This window comes from Schistocerca nitens, chromosome 6, assembly GCF_023898315.1.
Source record: "Schistocerca nitens isolate TAMUIC-IGC-003100 chromosome 6, iqSchNite1.1, whole genome shotgun sequence".
NCBI lineage: Eukaryota > Metazoa > Arthropoda > Insecta > Orthoptera > Acrididae > Schistocerca > Schistocerca nitens.
This window is the reverse complement of record NC_064619.1, coordinates 697,619,042-697,642,268: the sequence shown is the minus strand read 5'-3', so window position 1 is coordinate 697,642,268 and position 23,227 is coordinate 697,619,042. Positions and strand designations below refer to the sequence as shown.

At 40.6% G+C, this 23,227-nt stretch overlaps 1 protein-coding gene across 4 annotated transcripts in view; it reads left to right on the top strand.

Moving 5' to 3' along the window:
• LOC126262402 (protein rolling stone-like) overlaps positions 1–23,227 on the top strand; it is a 141,367-nt gene that overhangs the window by 20,548 nt on the left and 97,592 nt on the right. The window contains exon 1 of one of the 4 annotated variants that reach the window (XM_049959020.1): positions 2,661–2,795. The exons of 2 other annotated variants lie outside the window; for them this stretch is intronic. The gene's annotated coding sequence lies outside the window, so the exon portion shown is untranslated. Of the gene's footprint in view, positions 1–2,660; positions 2,796–22,897; positions 22,916–23,227 lie in introns of those variants that run through there. One more of the 4 variants, XM_049959023.1, reaches the window with a different exon arrangement.

Genomic DNA, 23,227 nt, shown 5'->3' with positions numbered 1-23,227 from the left:
TGTGTATGTGTGTGTGTCTGTTTTGGTGAAATTGTCAGGCAGGTACAGACTCAGAATGAAAATTCTTTCCACGATGTATCTGCATCTAGGCATCTAGGCAACCACATCTGCATGTACATAAGCCTATCTATCTCTTCAAAGCTTTAAGATGGCAACAACCGAATGAAAACATTCGATTTAGTCGTTTGTTGGAAAACAATCAACAAATTCGGCTATAGTTTTGTGTATCTGCTAAATTATTTACTCATTCTTTTGAGTGAATCCGAACGAAAACAATCGATTCAGTCGGTTGTAGTTTTACGTTCAGTTTGCATTATGATATATTTGTCTTATTCACTAAATTATTCTTTTTCTTTCTTTTCAACTGAAAACAGTCTATAGTTTTTCTATCGGCTGAACCATGTATTTATTCTTTTAACTGGAACCATTCTTTAGTGTTTCATTTGATTAAGCCATCCATTCATTCTTCTGAGTGAATCCAGTCTGCAGTAGATATATTTGAACTAAGGCAGTGGTGTACAAGCTGGACACACATACCCAAAGAGAGTAGAGACCTGTTCCGGGTAGTGTGTGGTCACCTCAAGGGGCTCGCCAAAGTTGAAATAAACATTGTAAATATTCGTTTAATTACGTACTGACGTACTGGTCGACTAATTTTCCTTTCTATTCGTTACATCTCATTAATATTTTGCTGTGGATTAAGTTGTTCTAGATGCTAACTACCCTCTTGTGGCGTTCGGGGTACAAAGTTGAGGATAAAAATAGTCATAGGGGTATGTGAAAAAAGGAATATCGTATGATTTTAGCGACTATTTGCATTTCGTTTTACTAAGAATGTGTCCATTGATTAAGGATAATTTGAATCTAACCGTTAAATCTTATTCAGCCATTTATTTATGTTGAAAGTAAGTATACTGTGCAGGAAATTACATTACGACCACTTACATACAAACCACATCCAGGCACACAAACCTGTTTATATTTAACAGACTTTGAAAACTAGCAGTTACAGTATTTCATGGGTGTAAAGCAGTACTATTCGCATTCACACATTGGTACTTCAATTTCACAATTAAACCTATCTCTAGCCATCACTGCAAACAATCTGTAACCATGTTCGCACTCTTCTTTATCACTGGACAAGTGGAATCGCCTGATCCCCGGCGCGTTTAGTTCTGGGTCGAAACACTCGATCGTTTTGGCATTGTTAAATCATTGTTGTTGGCTGCGGTCTGTTACAGCTTGTCGTATTTCCTATTGTTGTTCCGTTTTTATCTGTTTAGTGAGTGGCAGTAAGTAGCTTTTAGTTTAGTTTTTTCGCCATGGTTACAAACAGGCGTTAACTTAATAGCGAACTTTGTGCCTGGATTAGAATGGTGAAACACTGAGCGGAGTGGAAACTGAAGAAACCATACATCTGGATAAAAACTGATCCTCAAGACAAATTCACCGTGATATAAAGGACGTGCAAGGATGATTCATATTCAGAAGCTATATTAGTTAAAGAAATTCAAATAACATTAACTAGTGGTGACAAATATTTCACGCGAAAAAAATATTTCCGACAAGTGACAGCACTTGCTTAAAAAGCAAATGACTAAGCCGCCAAACAATTAAAAAAACTGGGAGACCCAGAATCAGATGGCGGGATAACATTCGGGAGGACACAACTAGGATGAACAGCAGCAGCAACTGGACAAACAGCGCATTGGACAGGCAGAAGTGGAAGAGGCTCATAGAGCAGGCGTGTGGTCGATAAGGCCCTGGCCACATTTAAAGTAAAGTAAAGTATACCTTGTGTTCACGTCATCTCAGAGTTTACTGAAAGAGAGTTATCAGTGAAGGCTGAAATCCACCGGGAAGAGAAAGCAATTGTACGTTTATTTAAACATGAATGTGTGATGTAGCACCAGTTATTAACCTTTGGAATCCAACAAGAAATACTTTTTTAAATATGGATATTTGTTATATTTATAATTATTTAATTCTATTATTTATTTATATTTACTATTATCATAACTCATTTTAAATGTATTTAATTATGCCAGAAATACCAAAAATTCAATTTTAACGCTCGATCGATCGCGTTGGTTGACGGAGTCAACTAGAGTTTGTTATATTGCTCTGAATTATTCATTGTTGCACTGCTGGCGCTTCCACCTGTCTGCAAGATGGAACTTCTGTCAGCATGTCACGGGGCCACAATTGTTTGCGATTGGACTGAAGAACATTCTGTACAATTTGAGGCATTAATTAGGCCATCTAGATCGCCCGCATGTACATAATCACGAGGTCACACATATACAAAATCCTCCACCGGCAACATTTTCGCAATTATGAACGCCTGTAGAGGTAGCATGGCTCTCCTCAGGGGACTTCCAACGACTTTTTGGGTCCATGCCATGTCGAGTTGCCGCAACACGCCGGGCTAAAGGAGGTCCGACACGAGATTAGGAGGTATTCGATGACCTTTGGTACCTCAGTGTCAAAGAGCAAGTTTTCCTGGTTAGACTAAGCGAAGGTATCTTTTAGTTATTTCGACCCGGCTGCTCTGCGATACAAACTTTTTCTTTTCGATGAAGCAGTGACCGTACTGACGAACTGTTGTCCAAATGCGCCTTGTTTATTTGGTGAGCGAGTGATTTCTGAAGTAGAGCAAGCGGACACTGGTTCTTGTGTGTTCAGTCTTATCTAGTGCCGGCAGCAGCCTCATGTTGTCAGCTGAGCTCGATACCGCCTGCTCTACGTGATTATTGTTATCTAGTGCGGCAAACCTTGTGATCTCAGCTCGCGAGGTCAGTTGCTTTCACTTCACTGTGTATAACTAATTTAATCATCTGATTCGCAGCCTGCCGCGCACCTTTCCACGTAGCTGTTTGTTGGTTTGGGTCTATTGTATCTTAAGAGTAACTATAGAGTGCGTGTGGCTGTGATGTCGATGTGCACGTGTGCGTGTAGTGTTGCGTGTCGTATTGTGTTGATGCTCGCGATGCGAGAAACTGAAAATAGTGAAGCCCATTGCCAGCACATTGTCTGCTCTTCTCACAAGAAACCCCTGGAGTGTGAAGTCACAAGATGAAATCTTAGTAAGGCTCATCTGAAAGTGTTGTGTTAAGAGTTACCATATGAGAAATATTAGCTGCTATGACTCACCACGTGCATTAGGAGGGCGACAGAAAGTGAGTGTCCGGGATGTTGTTAGGTTAGGTTAATGTTGTTTAACGTCCCGTCGACAACGAGGTCATTAGAGACGGATGTCCGGGTTGTGGAGAGATCATCTTCTATGGGATGTATGTACACTACTGGCCATTAAAATTGCTAAACCACGAAGATGACGAGCTACTCACGCGAAATTTAACCGACAGGAAGAAGATGCTGTGATATGCAAATGATTAGCATTCACACAAGGTTGGCGCCGGTGGCGACACCTACAACGTGCTGACATGAGGAAAGTTTCCAACCGATTTCTCATACACAAACAGCAGTTGACCGGCGTTGCCTGGTGAAACGTTGTTGTGATACCTCGTGTAAGGAGGAGAAATGCGTACCATCACGTTTCCGACTTTGATAAAGGTCGGATTGTAGCCTATCGCGATTGCGGTTCATCGTATCGCGACATTGCTGCTCGCGTTGGTCGAGATCCAATGACTGTTAGCAGAATATGGAATCGGTGGGTTCAGGAGGGTAATACGGAACGCCGTGCTGGATCCCGACGGCCTCGTATCACTAGCAGTCGAGATGACAGGCATCTTATCCGCATGGCTGTAACGGATCGTGGAGCCACATCTCGATCCCTGAGTCAACAGATGTGACGTTTGCAAGGCAACTATCATCTGCACGAACAGTTCCACAGCGTTTGCAGCAGCATGGACTATCAGCTCGGAGACCATGGCTGCGGTTACCCTTGCCGCTGCATCACAGGCAGGAGCGCCTGCGATGGTGTACTCAACTACGAACCTGGGTGCACGAATGGCAAAACCTCATTTTTTCGGATGACTCCAGGTTCTGTTTACAGCATCGTGATGGTCGCATCCCCCCCCCCCCCCATGAACCATGGACCTTGCTGTTGGTGGGGAGGCTTGCGTGCCTCAGCGATACAGATAGCCGTACCGTAGGTGCAACCACAACGGAGGGGTATCTGTTGAGAGGCCAGACAAACGTGTGGTTCCTGAAGAGGGGCAGCAGCCTTTTCAGTAGTTGCAAGGGCAACAGTCTGGATGATTGACTGATCTGGCCTTGTAACAATAACCAAAACGGCCTTGCTATGCTGGTACTGCGAACGGCTGAAAGCAAGGGGAAACTACAGCCGTAATTTTTCCCGAGGACATGCAGCTTTACTGTATGATTAAATGATGATGGCGTCCTCTTGGGTAAAATATTCCGGAGGTAAAATAGTCCCCCATTCGGATCTCCGGGCGGGGACTACTAGAGAGGATGTCGTTATCAGGAGAAAGAAAACTGGCGTTCTACGGATCGGAGCGTGGAATGTCAGATCCCTTAATCGGGCAGGTAGGTTAGAAAATTTAAAAAGGGAAATGGATAGGTTAAAGTTAGATATCGTGGGAATTAGTGAAGTTCGGTGGCAGGAGGAACAAGACTTCTGGTCAGGTGACTACAGGGTTATAAACACAAAATCAAATAGGGGTAATGCAGGAGTAGGTTTAATAATGAATAGGAAAATAGGAATGCGGGTAAGCTACTACAAACAGCACAGTGAACGCATTATTGTGACCAAGATAGATACGAAGCCCACACCTACTACAGTAGTACAAGTTTATATGCCAACTAGCTCTGCAGATGACGAAGAAATTGAAGAAATGTATGATGAAATAAAAGAAATTATTCAGATAGTGAAGGGAGACGAAAATTTAATAGTCATGGGTTACTGGAATTCGTCAGTAGGAAAAGGGAGCGAAGGAAACATAGTAGGTGAATATGGATTGGGGCTAAGAAATGAAAGAGGAAGCCGCCTGGTAGAATTTTGCACAGAGCATAACTTAATCATAGCTAACACTTGGTTTAAGAATCATGAAAGAAGGTTGTATACATGGAAGAACCCTGGAGATACTAAAAGGTATCAGATAGATTATATAATGGTAAGACAGAGATTTAGTAGGAACCAGGTTTTAAATTGTAAGACATTTCCAGGGGCAGATGTGGACTCTGACCACAATCTATTGGTTATGACCTGTAGATTAAAACTGAAGAAACTGCAAAAAGGTGGGAATTTAATGAGATGGGACCTGGATAAACTGAAAGAACCAGAGGTTGTACAGAGTTTCAGGGAGAGCATAAGGGAACAACTGACAGGAATAGGGGAAAGAAATACAGTAGAAGAAGAATGGGTAGCTTTGAGGGATGAAGTAGTGAAGGCAGCAGAGGATCAAGTAGGTAAAAAGACGAGGGCTGGTAGAAATCCTTGGGTAACAGAAGAAATATTGAATTTAATTGATGAAAGGAGAAAATATAAAAATGCAGTACATGAAGCAGGCAAAAAGGAATACAAACGTCTCAAAAATGAGATCGACAGGAAGTGCAAAATGGCTAAGCAGGGATGGCTAGAGGACAAATGTAAGGATGTAGAGGCTTATCTCACTAGGGATAAGATAGATACCGCCTACAGGAAAATTAAAGAGACCTTTGGAGATAAGGGAACGACGTGAATGAATATCAAGAGCTCAGATGGAAACCCAGTTCTAAGCAAAGAAGGGAAAGCAGAAAGGTGGAAGGAGTATATAGAGGGTCTATACAAGGGCGATGTACTTGAGGACAATATTATGGAAATGGAAGAGGATGTAGATGAAGATGAAATGGGAGATACGATACTGCGTGAAGAGTTTGACAGAGCACTGAAAGACCTGAGTCGAAACAAGGCCCCCGGAGTGGACAACATTCCGTTGGAACTACTGACGGCCTTGGGAGAGCCAGTTCTGACAAAACTCTACCATCTGGTGACCAAGATGTATGAAACAGGCGAAATACCCTCAGACTTCAAGAAGAATATAATAATTCCAATCCCAAAGAAAGCAGGTGTTGACAGATGTGAAAATTACCGAACTATCAGTTTAATAAGTCACAGCTGCAAAATACTAACACGAATTCTTTACAGACGAATGGAAAAACTAATAGAAGCCAACCTCGGGGAAGATCAGTTTGGATTCCGTAGAAATACTGGAACACGTGAGGCAATACTGACCTTACGACTTATCTTAGAAGAAAGATTAAGGAAAGGCAAACGTACGTTTCTAGCATTTGTAGACTTAGAGAAAGCTTTTGACAATGTTGACTGGAATACTCTCTTTCAAATTCTAAAGGTGGCAGGGGTAAAATACAGGGAGCGAAAGGCTATTTACAATTTGTACAGAAACCAGATGGCAGTTACAAGAGTCGAGGGACATGAAAGGGAAGCAGTGGTTGGGAAGGGAGTAAGACAGGGTTGTAGCCTCTCCCCGATGTTATTCAATCTGTATATTGAGCAAGCAGTAAAGGAAACAAAAGAAAAATTCGGAGTAGGTATTAAAATCCATGGAGAAGAAATAAAAACTTTGAGGTTCGCCGATGACATTGTAATTCTGTCAGAGACAGCAAAGGACTTGGAAGAGCAGTTGAATGGAATGGACGGTGTCTTGAAAGGAGGATATAAGATGAACATCAACAAAAGCAAAACGAGGATAATGGAATGTAGTCGGGTGATGTTGAGGGTATTGGATTAGGAAATGAGACACTTAAAATAGTAAAGGAGTTTTGCTATTTGGGGAGCAAAATAACTGATGATGGTCGAAGTAGAGAGGATATAAAATGTAGACTGGCAATGGCAAGGAAAGCGTTTCTGAAGAAGAGAAATTTGTTAACATCGAGTATAGATTTAAGTGTCAGGAAGTCATTTCTGAAAGTATTTGTATGGAGTGTAGCCATGTATGGAAGTGAAACATGGACGATAAATAGTTTGGACAAGAAGAGAATAGAAGCTTTCGAAATGTGGTGCTACAGAAGAATGCTGAAGATTAGATGGGTAGATCACATAACTAATGAGGAAGTACTGAATAGGATTGGGGAGAAGAGGAGTTTGTGGCACAACTTGACCAGAAGACGGGATCGGTTGGTAGGACATGCTCTGAGGCATCAAGGGATCACCAATTTAGTATTGGAGGGCAGCGTGGAGGGTAAAAATCGTAGAGGGAGACCAAGAGATGAATACACTAAGCAGATTCAGAAGGATGTAGGTTGCAGTAGGTACTGGGAGATGAAGAAGCTTGCACAGGATAGAGTAGCATGGAGAGCTGAAGACCACAACAACAACAACAACAACGATGGTCACATCCGTGTTTGGCGACATCGCGGTGAACGCACATTGGAAGCGTGTACTTGTCATCGCCATACTGGCGTATCACCCGGCGTGATGGTATGGGGTGCCATTGGTTACACGTCTCGGTCACCTCTTGTTCGCATTGACGGCACTTTGAACAGTGGACGTTACATTTCAGATGTGTTACGACCCGTGGCTCTACCCTTCCCTGCGAAACTACATTTCAGCAGCATAATGCACGATCGCATGTTGCAGAGCCTGTAAGGGCCTTTCTGGATACAGAAAATGTTCGACTGCTGCCCTGGCCAGCACATTCTCCAGATCTCTCACCAATTGAAAACGTCTGATCAATGGTGGCCGAGCACTTGGCTCGTCACAATACACCAGTCACTACTCTTGATGAACTGTGATATCGTGTTGAAGCTGCATGGGCAGCTGTACCTTGTAAATGTGGTCCGCCTGATCGTTGATATCGCTAATTGCTGTAATCGCACTATTTCACTCCCATTTACGGAGCTTGTTAGCACTTGATGTTAGACTGGCGCCATTAAAATGCATTGTAGTAATCGTTGCTGCTTGCTGGATCGCTGCTGTGTCTCGATGCTGATGCTGGCTCTAAATCTGGTTGTCTAGGGTAAAAACATGAGGTCCCGTGTTTTTCATGTGCTTTTGATGATAAAGAACGAGCGAAACCAACACATATGTAAACATCAAATATTTATTACTTTGGTGGCCATCTTAATTCCACTGTCCACCAAAGACCATAACACAACACAAAGTAGTACTTCCTTTACATGTTCTTTGCGTTGTTTTTCCATCCCAAACAATAACACAGAAACACACTTCACCAAAGTGACATTCCGACTGCCCCTGACTGCCTCCGACTGCTCTTCGACCCTTCTCGCTGCTTGTATTTATAACATTGTCAAAGAACTACTAAAAAGAGATATAGTTTATGAGTCACATGTACATCTGTTATCATAATTTGTGCAGAAAAGTTATTAATTTGCATCGAGTGACATAATTTAACATGTTATGAAAATGACAGACAGATTTGTTGACTTGACAGAATAATTCTCTGTTACAAAAAGGCCGTTTTTTAGAAGTTTGTCAATTGACTTCTCTAATTTGCATAAATAAGTAAGTAACATGAATTATGAAGAATTACATTGGTTTTCGTCTAAAATAGGATTGATTACGTGAATACTGAGTGAAAACGCAACTAGTGAACAAATAGGTTTCACTGGGTGATTTTTATTTAAGGAGATCCAAAATACCTAAGTTGGCCACTATTTTTCATACTTCATATTAATTATTTAAGATAAACTTAGTGTTTTTCATGATGACATTTGCTGTATCAGTGATCAAGTGATATAAACTTTTGTGTGGATCAGTTATTCAGTATAATTTAATGGGTTGACTATTTATGGAGACATGTTATGCAATCATTGTTCACATACACAATAACTTTTCTATAATCATAAATACTCATTAAACTGGTTGAATTTGGAGGGTATCGCATACTTCAGGAAAGTAAAGCCTTTAATATGTTCCGTTACAATACCCCCCTCGGGTAATATCATTTACAGAATGTTAATGATATTAGCCGACTAGGACAAATGTGTCAATTACTATGCATAATGTGTATGTATACAACGACCGTTACACCATTTCAAAATGACTTTTTCCTGCAAATATTTTAGTTGTGTTGTTTCAAATGCACTTTGTGTTATGGCTCTCAGTATGACAGCATCATAAAAATATTTAGTAATATATGAAAGTAAAAAAAAATTGTTAATCTTTGCTCCCAGTGAGCCACATGGAAAATGATCAAAATCAGACACAAATATATCACATGCGATTTTTAGATATATAAAAACTATATGTCAGTTATTTCAAAGTCAGTTCTCATTGAGTCACAGATTAATCAAGATAATAGAAGGAACATAAATATATTACATAGATGGACAGGTCAGATGTCCATAGGAAAAACAATGCAACTGTCTGCTCGTTTTGAGCCACATAAAGGAAATGAAAACAAAGAACATAATTATAAGTATGGACATGATATATATAAACACAAACACTAGAGAAGTCACATGTATGAATATAATATGCATTTAAAAAAAGAAAATATTAAAAAAACTTGTCTCCCATTGAGACACATAGTCAAGATAGTACAAGAACATATTAATACCAAAATTGCACACTTAATTTGGTCACAACATAACACGAACATCAAACTTGGTGAACATCTGATAAGCTGTAGAAAATTGTACACTAATCTTATGCCTAAGAAAACAATAGTAACAAAATGATGGGTCTTGCACAACAATTTTTACATTGTCTTTTATATTTGGTGCAAGTATGTCCCATATTCATCAATATAAAACGAAAGTAATAAATGTTTGTCACCTCTTTGGGTGCATGGTTAAACTTGCTCCTTGCAAGTAAAGAAGATGTCTCCAAATTGAATATTCAATAGTGACAATAAAAATATAAAAACGATCTCTCAGAGATCTGGAACTTTTCCAGGGTCTGTAGGATGAGTGGTAAGTGCTATTTGACACACCCAGTAAAAATCTTTGCTGATAACATGCGTTACGGAAAATGGGTAAGTAACTGTATTCAAACAGGGAAATGTGCTTAATCATGTTTATATGGTTTCAATTCAGTGATGTTTCTTAATCCAAATAACCTTCTTTATCTGGGAAAGATAAGTCTATATGCATTAGGATGTGGGCTTTCTTTTATTTCAAATGGACAACTTAGCTCAACATCTTTGTCTATTTCAGTATTCTCAAACAATAGATCATTTTCAATTTCTTTAGTTCCTAAGTCTAATGTCTCTTTCCTACATTTAGCCACATCCCTCTCTGTTTGCAAAGCATTGACATTTAAACATAAACCTTTGTTTTCATCTGTTCCTTTTAACACTGTGTTGCCACTCAACAAATTATTGTTTTCATCCCATTTTTTATAAAGTCCACTACGGATTCTTATCCACCATATAGGATACAAGGTTGCACTTACCTTTGCTAATTCTTTCCAAAAGGCATCTTTGTTTATACAGTTTCCATAGTTGTTCCACAAAACTTCTAAAAACTTTTCCCCTTTTTCTTGAAAACACACATTTACATTCCATCCCTTAATATTTTCTTTAATATTATTATTAGTACCATTCTCATAGATTAGCATTTCATAGTTCCCAATAGGCAATAGCTTGTCCTCAGATGCACATTCCCTAGTCTGCATTTCACTTAAATTAACCTCATTATTACCCATGTTTGTCACATCACTTACCTTTACCACATAATCACTTTTCAATTCTGCAAATACTTTTATTTCTTCCTCCACACTCTCATCAATAACATCACTTGATTTAGGGTCATTATTTAAATGTCCCTCTATTACTTCTTCCTCCCCCTCCACAACAACCTCATCTTCAGATTTCCCCCTATGTATCTGAATCTCAGCAATTGAGTCTTTGGCTCCATTAAACTCTTCGTCATCCCCCTTCGTATCAAATAAACCCCCCAAAATAGATTCTATTTGTGGTGTGTCTGACTTGTTATTAACACCAGTATCCTTTTCAGCCCAACTATGGAACTCTGCAATACCTTCAACTTCTGCACTTTCACTAACCACCTGTGCTTGAACACTGTTTTTATTAACTGTATCACTTTTACTCATAGTATCCCAAAACGTTTTATTAAATTCTAATTTATTCATTCTAACAACATCAGTATTTTCATGGTATTTACTCTTTACATTGTATCCTCTCCTTTTCCAGTTTCGGTTATGTGTTGTCCTGTCATAATATTGTCTAGCCCCAAAACTACGGACATCTAGTGGGACTGTCCACCGTTTACCGGCTGGTTCCCTCGGTCTGTCCGTTTGTAGTTGTCGTTTTGTTCACTAGTTTCAACAAACCCCCTTCTCTCTTGTTCTCTTCCCCAATACCTATTTCTATCATTCCTGTTATCTCTCCTCCATCCTCCCTCCTGTGTATTGTTTCTGAAATCATTTTCATATCTCCTATCTCCCCTATTTGGAGCATTATTTCCAGAATTTTCAAAGTCTCTCCTCCCATAATAATCTCTATTTACATTCCTGTTCCACCCCCCATACTGGTTGTTGCCAGAGCCAAAACTTTGGTTACTTTCTCTTTCCAAGGCCCTATCTAATCTATCTACAAATTTCAGGAACTCTTCCATTGAATCGTCTGGTCCATGGACCAATTCCTACTGCAGTCTCTCTGGTAATCTTCTTTTTAAAACATCAATTTGTGTCATAATATCAAAAGAGTTATTTAAATGAGCAAGTTTTTTCAGTTGATCTCTGCAAAATTTTTGCATTCCCCCTACTTTCCCTCTATACACTGGTCCATTTAGAAATTCTGACTTTAATCTGGCTTGTATGGATTGTGACCAAAATTTGCAAATAAATTTAGCTTCAAACTCTTCAAAAGTATTCCAAGAATCATTATTCTCATTTGCCCAGGATAGGGCCTCCCCTTCTAGAAACCGTTTTACTAACTTAATTTTTATGTTATCTGACATTCCTACAACAAACATATCCTTACATTGGTGAATAAAGTCAATAGGGTGCAGATTTTCACCAGGAAAGCATTTCACTTGGATGTGCCCATACATTGTATTTTGATTGTAAATCGTTTGTTTGGACATCAATGCATCCTCCAATTGTGTATATTTAGTGTGTATATTTTCTACTTTTGTATCTACATTAGTGGTGTACAGGTTGTAATCCTGTTTAAGGTTTTCTGATGTTTTGTCTATTCTCTGATCTAATCTTTTAGCTTCAGTATCTACTCTGTTGTAGATGACAGCAATGCTGTCTGTGTTCGCTTGTATGTTTTCATTTAAACTTTCAACTTTAACTTGAAATTCTTTTCTGAAGTGTATCAACTGTTCGCTAGTGTTCTTACTGAGGGTAGTTTTAATTTCCTCACACTTCTCATTGAGATGAGTACTTAATAGATCAAAATCCAAACTTAACTTATCCAGTCTATCTGTGTTTTCTTTAAGCTTCAAACTTACTTGTTCATTTGATTGTTTAAAATCCAAACGTACTTGTTCACTTGATTGTTTAGAATCCAAACTTAACTTATCCAGTCTATCTGTGTTTTCTTTAAGTTTCAAACTTACTTGTTCACTTGATTGTTTAAGTTGCGAGCTTATTTGAGTTGCAAACTCTGCTAGCCACACTGTTAAGTTTAATTGTTCACCATCCCCTGGTTCAATTTTTACATTTCCTACTATCTCATCACTCTCAGGTAGAGACATGTTCACTATTAATTTTGTAAATGACAACAACAACAAAATACCTTGCTTTATGTAGGTAGCTATGCTATGATGTCGTGATCGGTGTTCTTGTTGGCTTTCTTCACGTCTGTTCGGTTTTATCGAAGCTGAAGTCTTGATTGATGAATTCCATTGACATAATCCAGACGTTAATCTTCCGAGCAGTGTGATGATAGTTTTTCGTAGTCGCACATACACACGTTTTTTCTTTCTTTTCACTTTGACATATTTTCACTGTTGCCACACTGCACAAATAAACTTTTTTGGAGTGCCAAGCACTTACGAAATTTATCGCTGCACTATTATCATCGATGCACTTAAAGATCCCGGACGAGCCCCCACTTTTGTAAATGTGGTCCGCCTGATCGTTGATATCGCTAATTGCTGTAATCGCACTATTTCACTCCCATTTACGGAGCTTGTTAGCATTGTAGTAATCGCTGCTGCTTGCTGGATCGCTGCTGTGTCTCGATGCTGATGCTGGCTCTAAATCTGGTTGTCTAGGGTAAAAAATGAGGTCCCGTGTTTTTCATGTGCTTTTGATGATAAAGAACGAGCGAAACCAACACATATGTAAACATCAAATATTTATTACTTTGGTGGCCATCTTAATTCCACTGTCCACCAAAGACCATAACACAACACAAAGTAGTACTTCCTTTACATGTTCTTTGCATTGTTTTTCCATCCCAAACAATAACACAGAAACACACTTCACCAAAGTGACATTCCGACTGCCCCTGACTGCCTCCGACTGCTCTTCGACCCTTCTCGCTGCTTGTATTTATAACATTGTCAAAGAACTACTAAAAAGAGATATAGTTTATGAGTCACATGTACATCTGTTATCATAATTTGTGCAGAAAAGTTATTAATTTGCATCGAGTGACATAATTTAACATGTTATGAAAATGACAGACAGATTTGTTGACTTGACAGAATAATTCTCTGTTACAAAAAGGCCGTTTTTTAGAAGTTTGTCAATTGACTTCTCTAATTTGCATAAATAAGTAAGTAACATGAATTATGAAGAATTACATTGGTTTTCGTCTAAAATAGGATTGATTACGTGAATACTGAGTGAAAACGCAACTAGTGAACAAATAGGTTTCACTGGGTGATTTTTATTTAAGGAGATCCAAAATACCTAAGTTGGCCACTATTTTTCATACTTCATATTAATTATTTAAGATAAACTTAGTGTTTTTCATGATGACATTTGCTGTATCAGTGATCAAGTGATATAAACTTTTGTGTGGGTCAGTTATTCAGTATAATTTAATGGGTTGACTATTTATGGAGACATGTTATGCAATCATTGTTCACATACACAATAACTTTTCTATAATCATAAATACTCATTAAACTGGTTGAATTTGGAGGGTATCGCATACTTCGGGAAAGTAAAGCCTTTAATATGTTCCGTTACAACCTGTACACGCCATCCAAGCTCTGTTTGACTCAATGCCCAGGCGTATCAAGGCCGTTATTACGGCCAGAGGTGGTTGTTCTGGGTACTGATTTCTCAGGATCTATGCACCCAAATTGCGTGAAGATGTAATCACATGTCAGTTCTAGTGTAATATATTTGTCCAATGAATACCCGTTTATCATCTGCATTTATTCTTGGTTTAGCAATTTTAATGGCCAGTAGTGTATTACACTTCACCAAATAGACGTCATCGACATTCAAGAAATGCTCAAAATAAACCATTTGCTTGCACCACTGACGGAATGTGAGGACATGCCAGCGAAAGCGAAACAATCTATCGTGAAGCTTATCGTCAAACTGGCTATCCTTTAAGGGCTAGCTGTAGATAGTGCGATAATATGTTTTATAGGCACGGAAAAAACAAACATCCAGAGGCTGAATTTGTCCATTGGTTCCCGGTGGTATGAACTAAAGTGTCACACACTTTTCAGGAGTTATAGTTTGCTCTAAAGGAATATGATTTTTATACGCAGACCAGAAATCCAAGCAAAAGCAAGTTATCGTGACCAATAGAGCAAAAGCTAAGTTTATATCATAGCTGTAGTTCTCATAGCCCCTTTTCGCACTCTTGCTTGCTGTGACGTAAATATTCCCTACTGCTTTTGCAAGATCACGCACAAGGGAAATAATCGTAAGGGGGCAGAGCACCTACAGCTTGTCGCTCCACAGTAAATAACTTTTACAGCCAATTTACCATCCAGATTAACAGTTGGCATAATTGTATATGAATGCGTTAAGACATTGATGTTAGTTGACCTTGATACAACTCTCTTGATACCTCCGATTTCCAGGATTCCTTTCTGTGCATCGTCAAGTTAACGGTTTGTTTGAAATTTCGTTATCTTACGTCTTCCAATTCTGTAGCACTGTTTGAAGTTATGCAATCATCCACTGCTTCCCTCGAAATCATTGTGATCTATGTCGCGCGGAAATTGATGTGCGTAGCGTAGTACGACACTATCATGCACATACTGTAAATTGTATCGAGCATCCTTGAAACAGTTTTTGTTTCCTTGAAACAGTTTTTGAAACAGTTTTTGTTCCATTATATTTAGTACCCGCTCCTTGGACAACGATCGTCCTTTACTTCGTTTCACTGGAGAGAGGATTTGTGGCTCCCTGTCCGACAAGGATGGTGAAGTACATGGCTCGTCACCCGTTTCGATATCGCTTTCACTTGTTAAGTACGTATCGTCATCGCTGTACTCCTCACGTACTGTACATTGTCCGCACAGTCGAGCGTATACCTTCCACTGACCCATCTTGCAGAAACGTTAACATTTCATCTGCCACTTCTTTCTCACTCAGCAAACTTCCTTGCGTTCCATTCTGACGAAATGTCAACTTCGGCAGCTGTTGTTGTAGATATAATGCAATGTTTGATTTGTATATCGTTACCATTGCTCTGCTTTGTATCTACACCAGTAGCACTGTAGCAGTGTTGTGAGTTACTCGTCGCCTAAGCAGTTCAACTACGCTCCGTGGCCTCATGCTGTGCTCACCATTGGATACACCCGGTCCTGCCGCCTGTTTACATTAACAGCCAAGACTGCGGTTGCATGGCAGACAATATACGGGCGTCCAATACCGTAACCATCATTGCCCTTTTGCGGCCTCGCACTCAATAGTTTCCTTGTCAGGCAGGACCAAGAGGATCACCGAGCATTGTTTCCCGATCCGGCGAAAGCATCATCATCAACGGTACCTCATGCCCTCACTTCGTAAGACACTGCGGAGAGATTTGGAATTTGATCCAGGACTTTGGCATGTACAGTGATGAACAACGGAAACTCCATCTAGATGCGTACTCTGCAAACGACGGCGAAGTGAATGGAAAGAAGGTACTTCCGGGTGCACCACATATTAGGTCTGCTCCTGTTCCATTCATGAATGAAGCAGGGGAGGAAGAGTGTAAGTGCCTCTGTGAGCGCTGCAATTACTCAAATCTTGTCTTTGCTGTCTCTACGGTAGTGATGTGTACGGGATTGTAATACTGAAAGGCGAGCACTTCATTCACCATTCAGTGCTCGTATTTCGTATTTCTAATCCCAGCATTCTGGTATTCGGTAAAATAATAATTCAGGAATTATTAATAATTTCTATGTATTGCCTCATTTATTCTACGATTTTTACAGCTTGTCTCACACTGATCTGTGAGAGGAGCTTGACGCTAGAAATTTTCTTTATTTATGGGCGAGGGCAGCAGTCTTCCTAGCAGCCATGATGGCTTCCCGTTTGCCATCCCTTTTCCGATCGCCAGGGTAGCACGTGGTGTCGTTTGAACATTCAGTAGTGGCCAAAGTTTCTCCTGTTCTCAGTTTCCCAACCTGCCTTACGAACCTTGTAAACGCTATTTCTGCTCAATTTTAACGTCGCCCTATGATTGGCCAGTTCAGGTGCGCGCCCGTTTTTCGCGCCAACCGCCCTCCGCGGATGGGTGGTGGACAAAGGGGCAGTAGTTCAGTTCTAGTGTGACCGTGCCGGAGACCGGAGGTGCCGCTTCCAGGAGATGAAGTTCGGTAAGCATGAGCGCCGAAGTGCACTGTAGATTCGCGCCCTGCCACCCAGAGGGAACCTGATAGGTCATTGTGAATAGTTTCGCGTCTTGCGGGTTTTATTGCTTTAGTACGGGAGGCTTCCGAGCGATTCACGCACAGTAGCATCTTCTTAGTCTTTAGCTAATTCCTGGTGGTGGTCGTTGCACGCCTGCAACCCCTTCCTTTACTAAATGGGATTCTATTTGATAATACGGCGACCGTTACTAAAATTCCTTTCCTCCTGCTATCGTGGCGTGTTATGAACGTACGTTGGGGCAGGCTGCTGAACTCGAATCTTTCTTCCCCCCACCACCATCTGGTTGTATTATTGTTCGATTCTCAACTGTTTAATAAATGAGTCCGTTAATCTTACATTCTGTCTCTTTCCTTACGTGAACTCACTCCTAGTGTAACAGAATAATGCGGAACGATAACGGTTGCTATAAGGTCGTGCAGGTCTAGCGCCACTAACGATAGATCGTATAAAGATTCAATATCGCGCGCCTGGCACGACCATGGCACCGACAACAGTAGTAATCATGTTCAACTATTCCCCATTGATAAACTGGGAAGTGTTCACGGCTCGGTGTCAGTATGTGAGCACTAAATCCACTTGATGTGGTGGGAGTAGTGGCCTCTGTTTTGCCTTGCTGGTTTAGACAAAAAAAATCTCAAAAAATCACAGCCCCTACAGCAAGGAATAGTAACCTGAAAAATAAAACGAGCCACCGCTTTTAATATATTCCTAGTTTATCCACTTCAGGCTGCTTCTAGAAAATCTGTGAGTAGGCTTCCGCGGGGCGGTTGTCGTCTGTCATCAAGAGTTCCCCAATTCAGGTTTTTCGGCGTCTGCTTAGCACTCTCCCGTGAGTCAAACAAACTTCTGACCATTCGTACTGTCTTCTTTGTTGACGTTCAAAGTGGCCTGTTCCATCCGATATGTGCCGTGTCCTGTAAACTGCAAGCAGTTAAATCGATACCCAGTGAGATTTGCACCCAGAAAAGGTCGGGGAACGGTCCACTAATCCGCCCGTCCCAACTCACACGACTTGGCCGGCACGTAGGAGGTCCGAGGGCCACACCCGGCCCGCCGTTAAGCCGTCGGCACACGGACCGTGCATCAGAACGTTGAGCGTTGACCGTGACGAGTTTCTGACGTCATAGCGTGGAATAGCGCGTTGAGCCGTCGGCACACGGACCGTGCTGTCTAACGTTACCGTTGAGCGTGCCTAGTTCAACGTGCTGGTGAACGCTCGGGAACGATGCGACTTGTGCATACGGTCCGTGGGCCACAACGTGGTATACGCGATCGCAACGCACTCTAGCGGCAGTTGAGGGATGTTTCTAGTTCGTAAATCACACTATTTACTCAACGGGCGCGCGTAAAATTCCCACGTTGGCTCTATTGAAACGCACATTTACTCCATCGTCCACGAAAAGGGAAGTACCATGTCCAGTCAATAAGGACACAGGCTTATAAAAGTTCCATTACAAATAGTACGGTACAAATTTGGAATACTTCTCCGCATAAGATAAACATTATTTCATCATTCCCACATTTTAGTGAAACCCCAAGGTCAGTCTTACTTGATCACTGTTCCTACCCAGTAGCAGAATCTTTGCAACATGTAAATTACGAAGCGTAAAAGAAAAAGGAGCAAAAAATCTTTACACAAGTAGCGCAAGCTGTCCTCTAGATTAAGCCAATCGAACAGTCACCCCTAACGTATTTACATAACATCAAATATTATAGTATATATTTATATTAATCTAATATTAAAGTATCAGAACCTAATAAAAACGCGAATTTTAGGAAAAAAATTGGTAGCGTCAAGGGGCGAACGTCCGCCTCGACCAACAGCTGTGTATAGGACAGTGACGCTACTCATTACGCTAAACCAGCATCAAACCGTCTGCATCTAAATCATATTGTGTTACGCCGTGCTGAAAACCTTAATCGTAGATATGATACTAATTGAAATTTAATTATAACAAATTGTACCAAGAACAACACGTTTTGGGTGCATCTTCAGTTTGTCGCTGCCTTCAAATAGCCTACTCTCAATACGCAAGTAACAGTAATTCTTTTGCCACGAATATGATGTTTCTCATTATTTTATTGGAACGAATCACACAGTTAACAATGGGTTTTCCAGTGATTCTCAATTTGCTGGTGCTCAGAAACGGCATATATACATATAGGCTTGAAATGAATGCCAATATGGCACCTCACAACTCTGCACTGAAGGGAGACGGCGTGCTTGTGACGTAGGTGGCGTTGTGCCATCTCATTGGTCAACGCTCAGACGCTGGCTCAGAATATCTGACATGCCAGATATTGCTCTGCACGTTCGGAAAGACTCCCGAACGTGCTATTCCACGCTATGGCGTCAGAAACTCGGCACGCTCAACGCTCAACATTCGGATGCACGGTCCGTGTGCTGACGGCTTTACGTACTGTCCTACGACAGCCTGTGATGGAGGCGGCCGTTGGAGCGCTGATAAGCAGAGGTGCAGATGCTTGAACAACAACTGTAACGTCTAAATTTTTACAGTCGGAAGTGATTATAATTTTTTTTTTAATTTTCTGTTGGACACAGTATTTTTGACTTTGGACCAGGTCTTCAGAAAGTGCGATGGAAAACATTACAACCGAATTTCAGATGTGTATTTTAAAAATGTAATGTACATCAGATGCGTTGTCATTCCAACGAAAAGGCCATTTTGTGCGTATACAGGGAGAACCAGAGCTCCACCGACAAAATGTCGGAGGCAGTCCAGGGATATCGTTTGATTTCTCACCCCTTGTATCAGGATTGCACTGAAAATGTCTGCAAAACAGTGAAAATGTCGACAGTATGCACTCTACGTCTTGTTTGGAAACAAACTTGTTCCATTGACTCACGGTACTTGTTATTGACACTAGGGAGGCCTACTTTGCTCCTAGTCCTCAAGCTTGTAGTCAGTACTGCTCGTTTGAGTCACAGGTTCGTTTTTCTGATAGTCTTAGTTGTATGTTCGCAGTGATACACAAAGTATGAATAGGTTTACTGATGAAGTATCCACCGATATGGATCACGTCTATGGGTTCACTCAATGCAATGAAAAAAACAACACCATGACGATATGCTCAACCGTTCCCGCAGCGATGGCAACCACGTAGCAAAAATGTTCAAATGTATGTGAAATCTTACGGGACTTAACTGTTAAGGTCATCAGTCCCTAAGCTTACATACTACTTAACCTAAATTATCCTAAGGACAAACACACACACCCATGCCCGAGGGAGGACTCGAACCTCCGCCGGGACCAGCCGCACAGTCCATGACTGTAGCGCCTCAGACCGCTTGCCTAATCCCGCGCGGCAACCACGTAGCAACAGTATGTCATCTCTGCATAGACGGCCACGAATAACCGTATCCTTTCGTGTTATTATGTTCTGGTGACTGCGTATTACGGAAGTTTGCAGTGTTCGTAAAGTATTTTCACAGAAACAAAGGTAGTTATGGTGTAAAAGATAATTAAATCATAATTACCTTATTGCTTCCAAGCGCTCCACCACCAAAATACTCAGAAAATATCCCTCAACGAACTCCGAAATGTTGTCTGTGGAGTTCTGGTTCATTCTGTATAGTTGACATGCGTTATACGAGTACATGACTTCTTCTCCCAATCCTAGTGCTACATGTGCTCGACCTCAAAATGTGACTTAAAAAAATAAAAACAATTTTCTTTATAACAATAATTCTACATTTACATCCATACTAGGTAAAACACTGTGAAGAGCATGGCAGAGGGTATTTTCTCTTTTTCGTTTAATATTACCTGTTAGTCTAATTTGGTATGGGTCCCAGCAATATTCTAGGATGGGTCGCACGAGAGTTTTGTATGCAGTCTCCTTTGTACGAGTATACAGATTGTATTTCCCCAGTATGCTACCAATGAACCGAAGTCTGCCTCCTGCCTTACCTAAGACAGAGCTTATGTGAAGGGCTTATTTCAATAGTGGCACAAGTCCATTTTTGTTCAGTCTGAGATACAGAGTCCTAAAGTTAAATGAGCGCTGCAAAATGTGCAGTTGAGAGACCAGAAATATTCAAACATATGGCTTTTTGCTGGAGATGAACCTTTCTTTCTGTTTGTTTGGACTATTAATTTCAAAAGCATTATAGACAGAAAAGTGGAGGTAATGGACTTGTACCACTATTGAAATAAGCCCATTTAATATCCCTACAAGATGTTACGCCTAGGTATTTGTATGAGTTAATCGATTCCAACTGTAACTAGTCGATATTGTAGTCATAGGACAGCGTTTTCGTTTTCTGAAGTGCACAATTTTACATTTCTGAACATTTCAAGTAAATAGTCATACTTTTCACCACTTTGAAACCTAATCAAGGTCTAACTGACCATTTATGCATCTGGTTTCAGATAGTACCTCATTATAGACAGCTATATCATCTGCTGATATTGTCTGCAAAGTCACTACTGCACAACATTAACAATACGGGTCCCAACATACTTACCTGGGGAACACTCGAAGTTATTTTTATTTATTTACTTATTGATTGTTCCTTGGGACCAAATTAAGGAGAAGTCTCCATGGTCATGGAACGAGTCAATACATGAAATTATAACACGATAGTAGAAACAGAAAAAATGAAATATAAAGAACATATTCAGGCGACAAGTCGTAAGTTTAAATAAAGAAAATCAACAATGTCACACTGGAATTTGCTTAATTTTTTAGCTCTTCCAGGAGCTCCTCGACAGAATAGAAGGTGTGGGCCATGAAGAAACACTCCAGTTTAGACTTAAAAGAGTTTAGGCTACTGCTAAGATATTTGAGTTCTTGTGGTAGGTTATTGAAAATGGATGCAGCAGATTACTGCACTCCTTTCTGCATTTACATCCATACTAGGCAAAACACTGTGAAGAGCATGGCAGAGGGTATTTTCTCTTACTTCTACGTCTATTGATTACTCTCATCCTAGATAACTTTCTGGGTCCTCCGTACCAAAAAATCCTCAATCGAGTCATAAATTTCGCTTGATACTCCATACGGTCGTACTTTTGACAGTAAACCTAGATGTAGTACTGAGTTAAATGCTTTTCGGAAATAGAGAACTACTGCATCTACCTCTCTGTCTTGTTCCATGGCTTTCAGGTGCGAGATGGGTTTCACATGGTCGATGTTTTCGGAATCCATGCTGTTTGGCATCGATGAGCTACGACACTACGTTTGAGCTCAGAATATGTTCTAAGATTCTACAACAAACGAATCTCAAGGATGTTAGACTTTAATTTTGTGGTGGCCTATTGTTACTGTTCTTGTAGGTGGGTGTGAACCGCACTTTTTTCTTATCAGTGGTCATCGATTTTGCTCGACGGATCTGTGATGGATATTGCTTAAAATGGGACGAACTCAGACAGAAATGTGGTAAAGAATCTGATGAAGATTCAATCGGGTGCTTAGGATTTGCTAAATTTTAGCTATTTCAGCTTATTCTCAACATCACATCTCTTTAAAGTTGTGCGAGAATTATTTACAAGCAATAGTCGTGTATAACTCTGCATATCATTGTCGTTATTGCGAAGTGGAACATACATAAGCATTATAAAGCTATGTATTAAATAAGATACACTTTAAACGAACAGAACATCCATGAAACTTTGATAACATCATAACTTAGGCAACAAAAGAACACAAATTTTTTTGGGTGGCAAAGCATAACGATTTTTAATTTAAGGACAGAGTATGCATGCTAATGTTGTAAGTAGGCTGTTTAGATTTTTATGTTGGTAACGCCACGTAGTGCTCTGTATGAAAATCGCTGACTGCGCTGTGTGCAGTCTGTGGCTGGTTGGACTCATTGTTGGAATATTCGCTTGTGTAGCGGTGGGCAGTTGGATGTGAACAACGCGTAGCGTTGCGCAGTTGGAGGTGAGCCGCCAGCAGCGGTGGTTGTGGGGAGAGAGATACCAGAGTTTTGAGAGGTTACTATCAGCGGACGATCTGGACGTGTGTCCTACAGAAAAAGGAAATTTGTAAGACTGGATGTCATGAACTGACATATATATTATGACTTCTGAACACTATTAAGGTAAATACATTGTTTGTTCTCTATTAAAATCTTTCATTTGCTAACTATGCCTATCAGTAGTTAGCGCTTTCAGTAGTTAGAATCTTTTATTTGGCTGGCAGTATTGGCGCTCGCTGTGTTGCAGTAGTTCGAGTAACGAAGATGTTTGTGAGGTAAGTGATTCATGAAAGGTATAGGTTATTGTTAGTCTTTTGTAGGGATCATTGAAAGTCAGATTCCGAAGTGACTTCTCGATTGTGACCCACAAATGTCCGATGGGATTCATGTCGGGTGATCTGGGTGGCCATATCATTAGCTCAAATTGTCCAGAAAGCTTTTTAAACCAGTCGCGAACAAGTGTGGCCCGGCGACATGGCGCACTGTCATCCATAAAAATTCAGTCGTTGTTTAGGAACATTAAGTCCACGGATGGCTGCAAAAGTGGCCAAACGTAACCATTTCAAGTAAGTTATCGGTTCAGTGGG